Source organism: Ambystoma mexicanum, chromosome 12 (assembly GCF_040938575.1).
Source record: "Ambystoma mexicanum isolate Mex_15411 chromosome 12, UKY_AmexF1_1, whole genome shotgun sequence".
Taxonomy (NCBI): Eukaryota; Metazoa; Chordata; class Amphibia; order Caudata; family Ambystomatidae; genus Ambystoma; species Ambystoma mexicanum.
The window spans coordinates 403,633,715-403,648,479 of NC_090936.1; the positions used below are offsets into that span (position 1 = coordinate 403,633,715).

At 46.9% G+C, this 14,765-nt stretch overlaps 1 protein-coding gene across 3 annotated transcripts in view; it reads right to left on the minus strand.

Moving 5' to 3' along the window:
* LOC138512972 (poly(3-hydroxybutyrate) depolymerase-like) overlaps nt 1-14,765 on the minus strand; it is a 481,140-nt gene that overhangs the window by 231,644 nt on the left and 234,731 nt on the right. The gene's annotated exons all lie outside the window — the stretch shown is intronic.

Consider the following 14,765-nt stretch of genomic DNA (forward strand, 5'->3'; position numbering starts at 1 on the left):
TTTATTCACAATGCTATGCAGAGGCGTTGCTAGGGGAGGGAGCTAAGGGGGCTATAGGCCCTGGTCTTTTGGTTGTAGCCCCAGATAGAATCTCAGGAGCTACAGCCAAAAGGCTAGCTAGCCCCCAGCCCCGACAGTTCCGACATTAGCGTAGCCCCGGATCCTTGCAAGACCTTGCAACACCCCTGATGCTATGACATCCGGGTAAGGATCAGCATGTGAGTTCAGCAAGAGCTCAAGTCCCGTGTATAGTGGTATAGTAGTACTCGTGGAAAAACAGTAGCCGTTAAGAATTCCCACAACGTGTGAATAATTCCCCACTGTGAGAGTAATGGAGGTCAATTGGGCCACATAGCAACGTACTACTAAAGCAATCAAACAACAGAACAATCAAACAACATGCACATATAGGTAATCAGTCACTTGCCTGGCAGCAAGGATGTTCTAATTAATTTCCTTTTCCGTGCACTTTTGTCATGTCTGTCCTAGTTAATGTATCTGTCTCTTAGTGTCGCTTTGCGGGTGTACACGCGTGGACTGCCCTGATGACGGACTGATGTACGAAATACATTGGCTGACTACACGTCACTTCTATCTGTTCCCCCTGATTAGGAACACCTGCCGACTTGATGTCTTGCACTAATAACGTATTCTAAATTATTTAAACTACTGAACATACCTAAGTGTCTTTAATGCTCCTTAGTGCTTTAGATGGAAGCCTGCGGGCCTCTAGATAAATGTTCCGGGGGTTTCTTCGTATAGCATTGATTACCCAGAGTGCATTGGGTTTCAACTACAGTGCTCCTAATACGCATGCCTGCCTGACTATTACGAACTGTTTCTAATATTGTGATTTACTAACGGCGGCCCACCTTCCTGATCCCCCTGTTTACTTCCAGGCCTCCAGATAAGGTGGTATTACCTCTCTGAGTGCCATTCAGTGGTGCGGCGCTTCACATAGCATGCGTTGCACACACGACGGGGAAGTAATGACAGCATTCGAGATGTCTGGTCATTTTAGCAATAGACCATAAGAAGAGGGTATTTGTGTGGTTGCATGTGTGAGACTAAATCAGTGGCTTGAGTTTGTTGTGTGAGCGGTCTGAAATGGTGTGGACTGTCAGTGAAAATTTAAGGGACACTGAACACAATTCTCGGGGGGCTGGAGGGAGCCTGTGCCCCTCCTCTGAAATCCTTGAACCCCCCCATTCATTCCCCCCTACCTCAGCTTGGCTCCTTTCTCTGCACTGTAAACACACAGGGCTGCAATAAATGCTGCTGTACAACAATGAAGAGCTGTTAAGTCACCCTGCTGCCAAGAGCAGCCCCTCCAATCAGGATGTAGCACACAAAACCGCTAATGATGGGTTATTGCTGCTGACTTAATGGTTTAGTGCCTACATTCTGATGGGAGGGGAGGTGCCCAAAAGGGGTATGGTAGTTGGTGTGCACAAGAGATTCTCTGCAATGGTGCTTTCGAAGTCACACATTGCCCTTTTGTAGGCGCCCCCCTACTTTTTTCTGTGGCCCCCCAACTTTTGTCTGTGGCTCCCTCTGTACCCCTCCTAAATTTGATTCCTGGCGACGCCACTGATTCTTGTGCCAGCATGGTTAGGTGAGCAGCTTGGTTTGCTATGTGAGGCGAGGTGTTGGTGAACAGGAGCACTACCAGTGAGTCCCACTGAGCATGGGCATAATTTTAGGAGGGGGATGTTGGGGAGAACTCTCAAAAATGTGTTAATTCCCTTCTACCTTAGAGACCCCCAGCTCTTTTGCTGGACTTCAGGACTTTTAATTTCTAACCCGGAGAGAGTGAGCCTTTTTTTTTCACCCACTCATGTATTTTTATTGTGATTTAGACTTTGGGCCTCATTACGAGTCCGGCGGTAACCGCGGCGGTAAAACCGCCTGGTTACCCCCGGACTCGTATTACCATTCTGCCTCCGTGATTCCCGGAATTACCGGGGCATTACAACCCCGGTTTTCCGGGAATCACGGAGGCGGAATGTTGTTAATCCCCATTCCCATGGAGTCCTATCGGACTCCATGGGAATGGGGATCATGGAAACACCGGCAGCATCTCCTAATGCTGCCGGTGTTTTCTCGGCCGCCTGCAGGCGGGCGGTGTTAAACCCGCCAGGTCAGACCTGGCGAGAACATCACCTCCCGCCTGCAGGAGTCGGGATCAGGCGGTCCGGAAACAACTGTGGCGGCGGGTTTACCGCCACCGTTATTTCCAGAACGCCTGAGTTATAATGAGGCCTTTTGTGTTTCTTTGTGACTTTGGAGTCTGACAAACTCCATAGGCATCATCTTTTACATTGTGACACACAGCACCTTCAGTGCAATGGCACAGGGAAGTCTCTTAGATTTCCCAAAGGTTTAAATGCCTTCTCTTGGCGAAACTACTGTTTGCAAGAGCAGTGAAGTGAAATTGACTTTACTTACATTTTGTAACTTTCTAGACCCAGCACACACTATCTAACCAAAGGGTGCTGGAGGGGTTACTTAGTATCCCCTTCGTCTAGTTTCTCATGTAGCATTTTTATGTTACCCTTACTGCAATCAATGGCTGGTGGCAGTGGTTTACCTTTTACTACCATTGTGTGTTTTACCGCAGGATGCGTTCGCAGCCACAGTAAGGCACCCATGGGTGCCCATTTCATCAAAATGGCCCCGGTCTTCTGTTTTCGCCATTTCTTGTCAGAAAGGTCCTTTTTGAGATTTACTCTGCGCGCCAAATCAGGTTTGGTCCCTTTATTCATTTTGTCTTTGGCAGGATTCACGAGCGAAGCCAGCCTCTGGCTCCAGTATGTCTGGCAGGGGCAGGAAGTGAGGGAGGTGCCTGAAACTCACCATGCTTAATCCCCTTAGTTACAGGAATGCACCCAAAGGTGATTGGCCGGCTGGCTAATGGGAGAACCCTGCATAAAAGGCAAGGCTTTTTGGCTTAGAAGGCAGAGCCGACCACTGGACGAAGGAATCCGAAGAAGAACTTGGAAGAGACGCCTGCTGCAACTCCTGGATCGTTGGTTTGCCCGGTGAAGCCCCGCTGCTGTGCTGAAGCTCCAAATTCGCCTCGACTAGAGAAGCCCTGCAAGGACGACTTCTCCCTTTGAGTTGGTGGGACCAATCAACTCCAAAGTAAGCCCGTCTGGACATCCTCTCGAAGCTGGTTGTATTTCCAATGCTGCTGCTGCTGGAACTAAAGTGCCAGGGAGAGGAACACCAGATTGTGTCTGTTACTTTTAAGTCAGATCCGAGCGCTAGGAAGATCCTCCGGACTTCCCTGATGCAGGACTGACCAAGCCTGAGCCAACTCAACAGAGTGCTGGGCCCCAGAAGCAAGGAAAGTCTGAAGTGGTATCCGAGAACCGCAGTGTTGCTATTTGCTGTCAGATGCAAGGAGCTGAAACACAGAAGGATTGCTGAATTCAAGCTTGCACAGTGCTGCCGCTGACCATCCCATTGCAGAGCAGGAGTCCCCAGACATCCTCCCTCTTGTCCCACGACTGAGGCTCAAGAACAACAGGATCTGCAGAGCTGTACAGGAACAGAAGCCAGCTGGAACCATTTCTTTTAACCAGAGGTACTGTAAAGTCTAAGAGAACTTACCTCTTGTTGTGTAGTCTTACTTGCTCTCAGTTGAGACCGATTTTGGTTACCTTGCAGAGTTGCTAAAGTTTTGCCCCTCACAAGCCTCCCAGCTTGTGGCCCTTTAAGTGTTCTGTTTTTCTACAAACATTTCTAAAATCTTTGTGCAAGACTTTTTACCTACCTGCAAAGAAGATCTTCAGCTCCCCTTGACATTGTGCAATTCACATTGGCTGTCTTGGCTCCCTGAGAGACTCCTACTTACCTCTGACTTTGTGCTTTGACCTTTCCCCCAGGAAAGGGTTAATTTACTCTGCATTGGAAGGTATCAAAAGTACCTACCGGTTTATGAATTATTTCTTAACTTTTGTTTTATTCCTCTATTCTATCTTTTACACCAAACTCAGTATTGCTCTAAATGTACCAGTGATAAATCAATGTCCACAGCATCCTAACTATTTAAGTCATCTGAGCATGTAGGAAGTGTCTGTGTGCAATCCCCAATGGGTATCTTCTCATTTAGAGAAACAGTGTGTCTTTGAAGTGTATTATAAGTGTTATACAGTTGCTCCCTTCTGAAGAAGGCTAATACAACTGACTGTGAAATAAATTAATAATTGTTTTATCAAGAAACCTTGAGTGTAAGTGTTTATTTGAATAACTGCTACTGTAAAACTCTGTGTCACAACATTAATGCTCACATTTACCTGTCTTGAGATAAGCAGGCTGCTCAGTCACACTGCCAACCTGTGTAGCTCAGACTTATACCAAAGGTTGTGTCCCTATTGCCAGGAGGTAAATGTTATTGTAGTGCACCCAAAGAGTACTGCATACAATCTTGCCTAACAGGGGGCAAGGGTGTTTGTCCCCCCAATTTTTGTGGGAAACCATTTTGTCCCGCTCATTTTGCCCCTTTTCTTTAGGTGTCATCCCCATCGCCCCTCCAACCAACATTTTCAGCAAAGTTACTCCACTGCCACTGAGGCAGGCCCAAGCAGGGGTAGCCTGGGAACCAAAAGAGGCCCTGGAAATGATTTTCAAAGTGGCCTCATTTTATACATTTTCAACAAGACCAACCCTTTTCTGATGAGAAAATGATGTGGAAATAAAAGCGGTTATCACACAAAAGAAGCCCTGGGTGCAGAGGCTTGCCAGGAAATCTCCAGAGTCCCCTATTGGCAAGTCCACCCACTGGGCCCAAGGTTTCTGTGGCCAGATCCCTTTCTAATCTTTTAACATGGCTCCTTCAAGGGTGAAATCCCCAATTTAAATCTACTTCCCTGAGAAGACATTTGACTTGCATTTCCAAATCAGGGTGACCATTTTGTGTACTTAAAATAAGAGGTAACGATCATGCACCCATCCAAGACGCAGTAATGCAAAGTATATTTTCCGCACAGAGACACCCCTCATAGTAACTAAAAAAAGAGGCGCCTCCCCTTGAGGAATATCACGGATAGGGACACACCAGTGACAATACCAGCTCATCATGTACATGTAAAGGAAGAACGGGGCCCACAAACATTAAGCTGCGCATAACAGGTCAGGGCTGTGAATAGGTCCAGCTATTGGCATGTCATGCTATGTTATTCCGGGGCACTGCTGTATGCCCGGTGTCCAGGAAATTGGCAGTTCTGAAAGAGAGAGGGGTGGGATAGGCTAGCGGGGAGAGCGGGAAAATGCAAGACAGCTTGCCTTTATCCGTGCAAACCGGAAGTACCCTGAGCTCTGTCTGTGGGCGAGTTTCTAGGCGGTGCATGTCAAGAGCAGTGAGGCTTGTGTGTCCAGAAAGGAAACCCATGGTTCCAGGATGCATCGGGCGGGGTTGAGGGATGTAAGCTGGCTGCAGAGGTAACCACAGACCCATTTACGGATTCTACCACATGCATGTTAAGATAAAATTTAGCAACATGCCTAATCACATGTAAAATAAAAAAAACTAGCATGCAGAAGAAAGCTATCAAAAGATTGCAATCATTATATTACAAACAGAAGTGTGTCAGAAGACAGGGCACTTGAAGAATCTGAGCCCGATTCATGGAATTGTTTGCATGTTTCAAAGTGACTTTGCACTGCCGACACAACCCTGATTAATGGAACTGTGAAAAGTGTATTTTTGCAGTGCAGAGTCAGGGCATAGTCATGTTTGGAGTACAAAATGACTTTGCACTACAGAGATACAGTGTTCTGGAGGAGAGGAAATCACTGACGGGCCCATAGGTCAGCGCTCACCCTCTAGAACTTGTAAGACAAGATAGCTGCACCATGTGAGGACAGGGGGTGCAGGATTCACTTACTCCAACACGACTCAATAATGAGGACTCAGTAAGTTGGCAAAGGAAAGTCAGTTTAATGGCAAGTACATCAAACAGAGAAACAAATGGAAATCTGCAGCGTTGCGATCACCTGTCTCGCTCCGACTTCCTCGAACTTCAGTCGAACAGCAATTCTTATAGGCAAAAATCGTCATCACTGACGTCTAATTCTATAAAAAATCATCATGCAATATAATTGGTTAGTAAAGGTAACTTAAGTATAGGTGTTATATCTGTATATGATAATAGGGCATGCGGATTGGATAACTCTTATCGGGTGGGCGTCTACGCCCATCCCTCTACATCACGCGTGATAGACGTCACTACATCTACGACATCCTATTGGTTACAGTATCTATAGGACTCCAGATAACTTGGTCCATTGTGATTGGGCAGGTTACACCCCAAGACATAAATTTCCACTTTTAATTAGCAGCGTGCAGGATGGACATCCCTGTGCCTGGTGTCCCAAGTTTCACCCTGCCTCCCTTCCATTAATCAGTGTCTTAGGGCGATGTGTCAATTAGTTGGCTAAGGATGGCCTTGAAACTGCAGTCTCTTATCGGGAAAAGTTATGGCATCCTCGGGTCCTGGATGACATCAGGCAATGGTACTTCTTCGCGCCTGGCTGGTCACGTGTTAGTTCACCATGAATCTGCTACAGTTTCCAGCTTTTAGTGCATTTCATTCTGTTTCAGCATCGCCATCTGCATGGGCCCCCCTTATCTTGAACTTCATGCGGCAGGCTGGTATGCTCTGAAGTTGGAGTCTTGTGAGCTGACGCTCTCCTCCCCTCCTCTGGTTGACCTCGATTTCCTAGGCATGAGCCGCTCTTTGTTGAGTTTCGATTCCGCTCCTTCACTTGCCTTTGCTGGGTTACGGAACTTGGCCTGTCAGGCCTCTGGCAGCCTGGGTACATTTCTGCTTTTACAAAATGGAGTCGCACTTGTATAATGTGCCTTATTGAGGTAGATATATGGTTGGTGCTTGCCGCTCTATCTTCTACTAAGCATTGCAAGCAGCATCGATTTCTTAGTATCTTGCGTTTCAAGCCTAATTACACACGTTTAACAGGTCGGTTGCTTCCATCTTGTCACGTAGCACCGTTTCCTTACTTTTTACATTGTCTCTTCTCTATGTCCATTTAATTTATTTTCGTAGTTACTTGCACTGGCGTGCTTGTCTTCGATAGCCACTTTTGTTCATTCACGAGTCTGCTCAGGCCCTTGTGTCATTTCCACTGACCTTCCATTAAGGCTTTTGGGGTCTCTTGGTGGACCGTGTGTACTCCTCATTTCGTATCAGTGGCTGTCTGATAGGGTACCGTGCTGCCCAGGGTTGTCTGGTTATGGGTGCTTCAACCGATATGGATCTTCTGATGTATACTGGGCAGAGTCCCAGTGCAGCTCTTTGTAGGTTCATTTGCTCTTCATACGTAACATACCTTGGCGAGTACGCTCCTGGTACCTCGAAATGAGGGGAAGGGGTGCAGGCCATGTCTGGGACCTCCTCTACACTCCCCCCTCTGGTTGGTTGATCGACCACTTCTGCACCCTCCTTTGCATTCATTTCTTTTGATTCTTCGGTGTCATGCTCATCCTCTTCACATTGGTACATGATGGTGTGAATGTGTGAGCCTTTGGAGTCCATATTTTTATCACTCCCTTCAAACTCCCTGCTGTTTTCACATGTTTATCTTTGTTCCATGTCATTAGCTGACATTGTCCATGTGGGCTGCAGTAGATCCATTTTCCTTCATACCGTCTTAGTTTCTTAGGGTATGTGAACTTTGATCCCTCTGGCGCAAATTTGCTGGCTTTCACAAAGTCTCTTATTTCTTCACCAGTCAGGTCTCTGGGCTTCAACCCTGGCTCGACATCAACCATTATTTTCATCCTTATGGCTTTCTTCGCAGTTATCTGGCACTGCGTAATGATTATCTTGATAACACAGAATCCTAGCAATACCATTGCTAGTAGAGCTCCCAGAAACTTGAATATATCTGCCATCCATTGTGGAACCTATGAGAATAGGTCTCCAAACCAGCTGTCGTCGTCCACTTCATCACTTTCATCGATCATCTGTTTTTTCAGGCTTGTCAACATGCTTATGGCCTCTGTTAGGGTTCCATTTTCTTCATCGTGTGATGGTACGAATGTGCAACATGATTCTCCAATTTTTGCACAACACCTCCATCCATTGCAGTGATCATGTCAAGCACATATCTGTTTTGGAGGGTCATCAGTCTAATTGCTCTCAGCTCTTCTTTGATCACATTGAATCCTTTTGATGGTCTGCAATAACTCCCATCTGGTTATCTGCAACCATTTAGCATTCACTCCAACTTGGATGTGGGGCAAGAGCAGTGTTGTGAATACTGTCGAGGTGAGGCTGAACAGCCTGTGTTCGTACAGGATTGCATGGAATGCCTCTTCTGATTTGTGAGAAAAGTAATTTTCCCTCTTCATCCTGGATATCAGTTCCACAGATCTCCTTCTTCTTAGATGAGCATCTGCTTTCGGGAAACTGTCCAACTTCAGGTCATTCTTAGGTAGCACCAGCGCAGGTACGTGGACGTTCACTAGTGTGCATATGCCTCCCCAGTTTTTCGGTAGTCTTATGTATGCCTTGTATCCACATGCCCAGTAATGGTCCATGATAACTGCGGTATCTTGTGTCATTCATGTGGCTTCAAAGATTCTTCCGCAGTTTTGATTCTCTCCCATCTTCCTTGTGCCATTGTTTCTGAAGCATAGTTTTGGGCTTTCCAGTGGTACTTTTTGCAGGGGTCCTCCTCTATCTTCGACCCATGTTAGCAGTTTTACCAGTTTTGGCCACAGAGGTTTGCATAGCCTCTGCGAATTCTCTATTGCTTCCTTGCAGGCTCCAAGGACCATCCACGTTCGGCAGATTACTACTCCGTCCTTCCATCCATCTGAGGAGACCACTGACCCCCAGATCTGCATTTGGCCTCTGTTCGTCCAGATTTGAGCCTCTTCTGCAGGCTTCCCTTGAACGTTCAGTCTCGGGTTAACTTCCCATCTTATCCCTGATCCTTTGATGCCAGGGTTCTCGTACCTGATCACATGATTTCTGGTGTGCGCTCGGTTTCTTGTTTTAATGTCCTGGACGTAGCCATCTTCATCCGGGTAATCCTTTTCGTTGGCCCATATCAACGAGGCGTCTTTTCCCATAAATTGTCCTCTGGTGTTACACATTGCTACATGTGACATACAGTGTGCTGTAGGGACATCAATTTCTACGGCCACGAAGATATTGGATTTTCCCATGCTATATGGTAGGAGGGCACAGATGAAGCATTCTCCTTCCGACTGCCTTCGTCCTACTTCCTTCCTGTGCTGGTACCATATGTTGTTTCCGAGATGGCTTGTTCTGTCCAGGTGATCATTAAGTTCATTGCTATCTTCGTATGGGCTTCTCTTGATTCTCAGCATTCTTCTGTAGTTAGCTATGACTATGGGGGTCATTACGACCCAGGCGGTAAGTACGCCAACTTTACCACCATGGTGTAAACTATGTTTACACCATGGTGGATGGCGGATTTACCACCCCATTCCAAGGTGAGTGGGGCGGTAAATCCCCATTTCCCATTTTACCCTTCCCCATTCCCATTTTTGCCCCATAGGACATAATGGGAGTGGGGAAGGCGCTAATTACGCCACCGTAAATTACGGTGGCGTAATTAGCACCAAGGCGGTTTAGCGCCATAGATTTTAACGGCTGCTAAAAGCAGCCGTTAAAATCGGAATCAGGCGTTAAGGGTTAACGACGGCGTTAACCCTTAACGCCTGAGTTGTAATGAGGCCCTATGTCTCTAAATGCGTCTGTGCTGCTTTTCCTCTCTGGGTGTCTCGGTGGAGCAGGCTGCCTCGACTGCATCGCTGTGGTAGGAGAAGGTTTTGTGTTTCTCTTCCTCTCCTCTTGTTGTTTTTCATTGTGGTTCTCTGGCCGCCATTGGCTCACCATCTCCTCAACATGAAGCTGAGTCATAGATCTGGTGTTTGTTTGCAGTGCTCGAGCTGGCGTGTTTGTCGTTATAGTCTCTGCAGTTCTATGTTCCAGCTCCTCGTGCAGTTTCTTTGCTCTGAATATGAAGTGGAACAAATAGTCTATCAGCATTTGTGTTTTCTCTGTGAATTCCTTTGTGGCTACTTCTGCTCTTTTGAGGGATTTTGCTATGCCCTCTCTCTCTAGTGTTTCACTTGGCTTCTCTTGGGTACTTTCACTGTTTTCTGGAACAGATTGTTCGGTAGGCAGTCTCCCCCTCTCTGCTGCCTTCGTTGGAGGCTCTGTAGCCATTGACACTTTCCCTTGTCTATGTGCATCCTGTGTGTGGGTGCGTGCAGTGGTCAGTGCAGCGTTTTCATTCATTCCGTGCTGACCCTGTCTCCAGCTTTTCTCTTCATTTGTTACCTCAAATGTGTCTAAATCATTGCTCATTACATTTAAATTTAGTTCACTACTTTTATCATCAGGTTTTCTTGGGACTTGAATGACTATATAGGGTCTGGGTGCTTTCGTAGGCCCCAGATGTTCATTATCTGGTGGGTGCACTGAGATTGGGACACTTTGTGCACCAATAAAGAAAGCAGTTCTGATTGTTAATGACAGAAAAACAATAATTATAACTATACATACACACATGATCGTTGGGAACGGCAATTTGCAGCATTTTCTTCCAGGGAAGTGGGGGCGCCCTTCTGTTGGGGGTAAAACCAAGTTACTGTTCTGGGCCCCCATTTCGAATGAGTTCATAGTCAGTTATCTATTCCTTCTCTTGCTCTGGTCTCGTAGTTCGAGAGTTGTTTACTATTGAAGTGACCAGTACTTCTCCAACTGTCCCCCCTCATGTGAGTGACGACGGTAGTCTCTGGGTACTCAGTACAGTTCCTGTGCTAGACTATGGAAAAGGGTTAGGCTAGCAATTTTGGTATATCACATTCATTATGCATATCTATAATAGGTGAGGTCCCAGTGCACTCCTCGAATTTGCTTTGGTCCTGAGGACATGCTGGAATCTGTTCAATGCGAAAGAATGAAGAGATGGAACTGCTAAAAATCACACAAAAATAAAATGTAAAAATAAAAACAAAATAAAAGTGAACATATGAAAAAATAGGAAAAAATGAGAAAAATGAAAATAAGATGGTGAAGTTCTTGTGTCTGCTCCTTTCACTCGGTCTCTCAGTGACAAGTTGAAGAACAGTGTCTTTGACCTCGATCTGCTCCACGGCGGAAAGTTTATTGGGATCTCCTCTTCACAAGGCTCTCCTCAGCAGTTGATGAACATAATTACTTCTCAGTTGCGCTATGATGGCTCTCAGGAGCCTGTTTAATTGTGCGTTCTTTACTAGGTCTCTGAGGAATGCGGGTACGTCAACATTGTTTAGTCTACCCACTAGTTCTGGAAAGTTCTCAATGAGGTGAAAGAAGACATGGTATACATGTCTGCTGTCTTCTGGTGACAACGACATTCGTTCTGATTTTCTAGTCTCTAAATCATAGGCCTTTTTTGTGACGTGAACAGTTTTTACACTTTCCTGCTGCGTGGATTGCGACCACGTAATTTAGTTTGTACCACACTCGGTTTAGGAATTTGTTGTTTCTTGGATTTCTGATAAAGGATAAGATATCTGTGGTTCTCCTGACGAGTCCTGGGCATTCCTCTGTGATGCAAAAGAAAAGCGTGTATGTCAGCTCATCAATAATCACTTGCGGTGGAAGCATCTGTACCCTTATCACCGTATTCGGGCAGTGCAATGAAGGCTTCCGTGATGACAGTCAGTAATTGCCAGATTATTTTCTTGTTGGCCGGATCTTGAATAAAGTCTGTGACACTGGCTCCTCTCCCTATGAGTGATGGGTATGATAGCACCACAAGTTGTAAGTAGGTTAGCACATCCCACTTGAGGTTTCTGCTGGAATGTACCATAAGTTCTGTGAACAGAGTCTCAATAGTGATTGCTTCAGGATACTGTGTTACACTCTCAGGTAATGTCTTATTTGCAGTCTATCAGAGTCTTGATTCTTTGTATCACTTGGGCATGTCGTGCTTTCAAAAGTTCATTTTATCAATGTTGTTATGGCTTTGGATGTGCTTCTCTTTACCCTGCAACTGGGATGTACAGAGTGTTCATTATGTCCTTATTCCCCTTTGCTTGGGGAACCTGTCCAGCTTTATGCCACAACTTGCATCCGGGTTCTTTGTCTTGGTTTTCTGCTCATGCGTCCTTCTTCCTCGCCATGGATCTTGTCTGCACGTGCTGAGGTTCTTCCCTGTTGTCTGGGGTTTCTTTGCAGTTGGATGCAGCAGGAGAGCTCTCTCCTACATAGGGTTTAATGTCATTTAGGAAGATCCATGCCCTTCTGCCCTGGAGCTTGACGGCGGAGGTGGTGCAGTCCTCTACGATGAACAGGCCATTACATCTTGGCTTGTCCCACCTCTTCCTGGTAAAGTTCTTCACAAGCACGCTGTCAACAGGGAAGACGAGGGGCGCATGTACACCTTGATCGGTGTCTGCTTCAGCACTTCCTGCTGTGTTTTGCGCTGCGCCGTCGCCTTTTCGCCGTTGCTGCAGCTGGCCTGTAATGACAGAGGCGCTGGATGTCATACAGTTAAGGTACTTTTGCATCTTTGTTCCCAGAACCTCCCTAGTCGGCTGGGCATCACAACTAGCTCTATCTCGGAGGGTGAGAGTGGTCCTCATCCTTCTGCCTGTAACTATCTCGTGTGGTGTGAGATGATGGTCGGAGCCGGGTTGGTTCCGAAGTGCATACAATGCCAATGGTAGACAGTGCAGCCATCCCTTCTTTAATGTGAGCTTCAACTTGGCTATCCTCTCCTTAAGCAAGCCGTTGATCCGTTCACATATCCCATTCCCCTCAGGATGATACACCGACAAGAACTTGTGCTTTATACCAAGCAACAAGCTAATCTGTTCAAAAACTGAATTTACAAAGTGGGCCCCATTATCTGATCTCATTACCTCGCACACCCCCCATCTAGGGAACACTTCCCTCACTAGAAACTTGGCAGCACAGGTAGCGTCGGGGTGTGTACAGGGACCTGCTTCTATCCATCTAGAGAAAGGACACACCACCACAATGAAATACCTGTACCCGTTGCACACTTGAATCATGTCGACATAGTCGATATGCAAGTGCTTGAATGGTCCATTCGGTCTGGGGATGATTCCTCTCACTACTTTTAATGTGTGCCCAGCGGTGAATTCCTGGCAGATTATGCAGTTCACCATGAAAAATGCAACATGCTCTGCGAAATTCGGTGTGAACGAGTCTTCTGCGAGCGTTGCAGCAAGATTTTATTTTGTCATATGGATGGGGTAATGTAGTTGTTCTAATGCTACCTTTAGAAGGGCGACAGGCATTACTGGTTTACCAGTGCTGTCTTGCCTCCACAACCTGTCAGAGGGGTTTAACGAACACCCTCGACGCTTCCACACATTTTTCTCCTCCTGCGGTGCCTCCCGCTGGAGCTCCATTAGCTGAGTCTGCCCCATAGTGCTATAGGCTTCTGGTGTGGCTTGCACTTCCACCATCCGCTCATGGGTACGTGCCACCTCCACGTCCATGATTGTTTCATTCTTGGATGCCATGCGCTTGGCTTCCGTGTCTGCTTCATGATTTCCACGTGACACGAAATCCGTCCCCTTGGTATGAGCGCCGCATTTCACGACCGCTATGCCCACTGGGAGCTGTAGTGCTTTTATCAGCCTGTCCAATAAGCCTGTCTGCTCGGAGGTAGCCCCTCCTTTTCCAGCCCGCTAGACCTGCATGTACTGTGGACATTACATAGGCTACACAGTTACTTCCTGGTCTGCATGATTCTCAATGGCGAGTATCAGTACCAGCAGTTCTGCAGCTTGCACGGAATAGTGAGATGGTATTCGCGCACTGACGTGTACTCGAAATTCTCCATTCGCTAGATGTATTTTACCACGGCCACGCCTGTATAGCTTTGTCCGTCTTCTTGGTCAATTCCTGAAGAACCGTCAATAAAGACGATCTCTCCACTTGCCAGGGCGTTTTCCTTTACCCTGGGGATCTCATCACAGAATTCCTCATAATTCGCACAGTCATGTCATGTATAGGTTCTCCTTCTGTGACTGGCTCAGCTATGAACGTAGCAGGGTTTACAGTTTTACACCGCACTATTTTGATCGATGAGTTAGAGATAGTCACCTCGTAGGCGGATGCACTTTGAGATGTCAGTGTGCCCTTTGGCTTCTCTAGTATGGCGAACAGCGAATGTTCAACATACAATGGGCCTCATTAGGACCCAGGCGGTAAGGGGTTTACGGCGGCGTAAACAGCGCCGACCCTTACCGCCTGATTCCGAGGTCCCTTAGCGCCATGGAGGTTTTAACACCTGCTTTTAGCAGGTGTTAAAATCCATGGCGCTAAGGGACCTTGTTGTTAATTACGCCACCGTAATTTACGGTGGCGTAATTAACGCCTTCCCCACTCCCATTATGCCCTATGGGGCAAAAATGGGAATGGGGAAGGGTAAAATGGGAAATGGGGATTTACCGCCCCACTCACCTCGGAATGGGGCGGTAAGTCCGCCAACCACCATGCCGTAAACGTAGTTTACGCCATGGTGGTAAAGGTACGACCCAGGCGTTAACTTACCGCCTGGGTCGTAATGAGGCCCAATGTCATGGAGCACCCCATCACAATGGATGATGCCATTTCAATAGCAAATGCCGCAGCAGCTAGATTTTGTTCGCATGGGAAGTGGCCCTTCATAACCGGGTCCAGACTCCCGCTGTAATATGCTAGGGGCTTGTACCCCAGCGAGGTTTGCTGCACGAG